Source organism: Papaver somniferum, chromosome 4 (assembly GCF_003573695.1).
Source record: "Papaver somniferum cultivar HN1 chromosome 4, ASM357369v1, whole genome shotgun sequence".
Classification (NCBI taxonomy): Eukaryota; Viridiplantae; Streptophyta; class Magnoliopsida; order Ranunculales; family Papaveraceae; genus Papaver; species Papaver somniferum.
In genome coordinates, this window is record NC_039361.1 from 8,532,593 (window position 1) to 8,537,408 (window position 4,816).

The following is a 4,816-nucleotide window of genomic DNA, read 5'->3' on the forward strand; positions in this document are numbered from 1 at the left end:
TTTTTTTTTGGCCCAAAATTTAGTTAAGTTTGGTTCACAAAAGAGGCAAGCCCAAAATCCAAAAAGTTAAGTTTAGAGCAAGCCCACTATTAAGAAACTACAAGCCTAACAAACAACTAAATTACAAGCCCAAATAAAGAAAGAAATAAAAATAAAACTAATTATTACAAACCCACAAAAAAAATAAAACTAAAATTATTACAATCCCAAATAAAGAAAGAAATAAAATTAAAATAATTATTACATGCCCAAAAAGATAATTAAAATTACAAGCCCAAAAGAGAATAACAATATAAACCCACAAAAAAATTACAAGCCCAATAAATTTGGGTTTGGGTTTAGGCTTACCTTTTTGGAGGGAAGCCCAGTTGGGCTTTTATCCCTTTTCTTAAGTTGCACAAGCCCAGTTGGGCTTGGGATCTTCCTAAACTTTTGTTGGAGAGCCCCAAATGGGCTTTGGATCTCAGCACAAGCTCAGACCAGCAACTCAACAATAGCAGAAGGAAAACAACAGCAGCACCAGAGGCTGGCTGTAGCAATGGCCCAAGCACCAGCAGCAGCAGGAAGAAGTAGCAGCAGCAGCAGGGAGAAGAAGAAAGTAGCAGGACAGCTGCAACAACAACAGCAAGAGCACCAGAGGCTCAGCACCAGCAGCAGCAAGTGGCAAGCCCAGCAGCCCAGCAGCAGAGGCTGGCAGCAGCAACAGGAAGCAGCAGCAGCAGCAACACCACAGCAAAAGCAGCAGGATAGGCAGGTACCTGCTGGCTCAAAGCAGAAGGTGAGTAAAGATGCAATCTATGATGCAGGAATGTAAGTGAACAATATGCAAATGAGTATGCAATGCAGGGAAAGATGCAAATGCAATGAACTATGATGCAAATATGAAGATGAAAGTGAATGCAACAAAACAGCAAAGAACAAATCAACACACAACGCCAAGTCCCCGGTAACGGCGCCAAAAACTTGGTAAGCTTTGAAAGGGGACAGAAAATAAGAGCAAGAGGAAGCCTACATGTTATAACCGCAAGTGCACGGTGTCGGTTGTAGCTTGTGCAAATACGGGTTGAATCCACAGGGACTAGGGTGTGTAAGTTGAAGTTTCCTAAGCTAGTTAATCTAAATGCAATGAGTGACAATGACACAATGAAGCAAAGAGAGCAAAACAGGGCCTATACAAGGTGAGTTAAAGGGGACAGTGGCATATACAATGGTATTTAGGCAGTGACAAAGGCATAGCAGTAAGGCAGATGCAAAGATGGGAAAACAGTTAACAAAGCAAAGCAAATGACATGACATTTAAGAACCAAAACAACAAAGCAATATGGCAAAACAGTTAAGAACCAAGGCTGTAAGCCAAGGGCAGGGAGGAGTTTGTGCACTGATTTCAATGCACAACAGCTACAATTTGCAAGAAAAACTGAACAAGATGGCTAAGAAATTTAACTGAGCAGGGAATCAAAACAGGCTTGAAATTATAAGTGACTGTAAAAAGATTTGTGGCTAAGCCAAGGCTTAGAATCCACCTTGTGACCTAATCAAGCAATGCAATTCTAGGTTGAGTTGAAGACCTTTAGCATATATTAGAATGGGAGGAAAATCAGCTTGCTCACTGATATGCCCCTAGTATTGACTGTCTTTTGACAGCACAGTCAATCACAGGCATACCAGAGCACTGATTACTTCCCATTGCTCAAGCAAAACAGGCATCAAGATAACTATCCTAGCAATACATCATTCAACAGTGCACTAGAATGAGACTATCCTAAGAACAAATCATAAGAACAAAACATAACATAAACATGAACAGGAGCTTGATATAAATTGTAACAATCACACACTCAAATTAAATACATGTTGGAGTTCAGAACATCTAAAATTAACAATGCATTTGAATTGAGAATCATGGAATTGAAAAGATTGATAACCCTCAAAGCTACAGTTCATGGAAATAACAAAACTAAACTATTCTACTGATGCTCTGGTTAATCCAGGCATAAGTTCTAATCCTCCCACACATCCCCTATTTATAGTTACAAGCTTCAATTAGAGTTCTACACAAGTTTTCCCCAAATCCCCAAAAACAGTAAATTAGGGTTTGTTGAATCTTACCCATACTTCTCTGATTTGCTTCATAGCCTTCGAACCATTCTTCTTCTGACTCTCCTGCTCCTCTCCATGCCTTCCAATTGCTTTTCTAACTCGATCTATTCTATTGATTTCTTACCTAGGGTTTCAGAGAGAAATCAGGGAAGAAATCGAGAGAATAGATGGCTAGAAGTTTAGGGGAATGATGGGTTTCGGTGAGGGATAGCCATGATGGCTTTTGGTGGTTGATTGTGGTGGTTGAGGCAGTGGAGTTGGCGGAGTTGGTGGTGAAGGTGAGGCTGTTGCAGACGGAGGTGAGGGAGGTGAAGTCGATGGAGAAGAAGGAGGGGAGTGTTTGGTTGATGGGTATAGGTATTAGGTGCTCGGGTGTTGGGCGGTTGTAGCAAATTGTATGAACAGCGAGGATGAGCCGTGGGATGTGGATATGATGGATCGATCTAACGACGAGATGGAAGGAATCGAGGAGCGACCGTTGGATGCGGAAGTACAACGAAACTGACGGCTCAAGATGGAGTTAGGTGATGTAGTGTTTGACAGGAGCTTCAGACTTCGATGCTCGACGATGAAGCGACCGTAGGATGCTGAGATGATCCAATCCGACGGCTGAATATGAAGGCGGGTATGGATATTGGAAATGGGTTTGGGTGAGGGTTTTGGGCCTTGGGTATGCCAAGCCCATATCTTCTTTAAGAACAATTCTTCCTCTTCAAGCCCACTTCTAGCCTTTTGGTCTTGTGCACAACATTCTTCGCGGCTTCCTTGTGTAATTCCTCCCGGCTTTTCATCGCTTTTCTGCTCTTTTCCGCTCCGCTATTCATCCAAACTTTATTTGGTACCTAAAAATGCAAAATTAATTAATAAAAATATTTATTCTTGAAAACAATGAAAATACAGAATATGGGTTAAAATGGAGAATTAGAGCACAAAAGATGAGTTAAATGCTAAGAAAAATATATATAAATATGCACTTTTTAGCACTCATCAGTGGCATCCAACACTGTTTTATCCACATGAACAACAGATTTCACTTTTCGAGAACACTTCTTCTTCTTCGCTCCTGCACCCATAACTTGGAACCTACAAAAATAATATAGTCGAGATTAGTAATAACATAGAAGACATATCGATGATCCAATTCCGTACCTTGCCACCGTGAGCAGCACATCTTTATGTGTTGGTAGATCGTTTCGAAGATATTACTCCTCTAGAAGAAGTGCAGAAGGATGCAATTTGTGGCGAGAAAAAGAACTTGCTTACCACTCACGGAATATAAAGCATTCAGTTCAATGCAAGGGAATTATTTTCATAAAGTTCGATAAATACCGACTAATAGAGTTAATAAAAAAGGAACTACAGAACAAATACACCGATGCCTTCTAACTATCAAATCTCTAAAGACAACTCAAAATACGTAGAAGCATCAGAATCAAATTCAATACCTTACGAAAGGATGACATGAAATACACACTTTGTGATTTTTGAATATTTAAGAATGCCTTATTGAAAATGAGAATCGACTTTAAGGTATATATATCTTTCCCATTCAGAAACTGGAAAGTTAAAATTTTTATGGAAACAGATTATGTTCAGTTGAATTTTCAAATAACTAACTTATCTTAGAAAGTTATCTTATTCTCTTGCACATTGAGTGTTGAATCCAAGACACAACCTAAATGTACGTATCTCAGATAATATATATTCACTTAGTGTCTAAGTGTTTGTATGCGTTCGAAAATATCGTCTAAACAATATTCAATAACTTCTTCTGGATGACTCTCATGTTTCCTAGAAAGATTTACACAAATAATATTGTTCCATGTACAACATGCAGTTCAACAAGTATAACTTCAAGTCTTGAATTTTGCTAATTTTAAAATGGGTTCTGCGAATGAGACCAAAGAGTGCTCCAATAAACCGCTGAAAGATTTCAAAACATGAAGAGCCTTACTTTATTAAGGATGTTTTAGACCTAATTTCCATTGGATTCCGTACTTTTTGAGGTTACATCTTATAATATGTTCCTTCACCGACCTAATGACCATGTTAAATGTATAGTTTATGGTCAGGAAGTGATCAAGCAACCTTACTGATTCTTCCTAAACCACATTCACAAAGCTACTTTGACAAGGTTCTTTGTCATCCTTTAAGTCAACTTTATGTTACTTTATATCTGCTTTATTGTTGATATATTTAGGTCAATCTTCAAGACAAATTTTACGTTTCAAAGAATATCCAAAAGTGTAGTTTCATAAATATAAAGAGAGAGATCACAGTGACGAATATTGATCATTCGAGCATCAATTCTCTAAAGCTATGAATATTCAAGAAAAATCAATGTGCTGAACACGAAAGAAAAGAAAAAACAAGCAGCAAATTTATCTACATGTTTTCTTTATCTTTATTTTTGCACACATAGTAACCAAATTAAGTTTTCTTTATGTATATGTTTTCTTCATCTTCAATTAACCAAATTAAGTTTCAGAACACCACTTATCATTCAAAATCTTAAACACCTAACAACAAATTGCCGACTTTGAAGAAGATGGATCAAGAATAATTGAAAAATTTAATACATAAGCGCATCTTGAGCAATAATATAACTACAACACCTGGATTTCAGTAGATTTGATCTTTCACACTCCATTAAAGCAATAGTCAGGGTTAAATATGAAATAACGAAATTGATTAAACTTTACTGATTTAATCGACA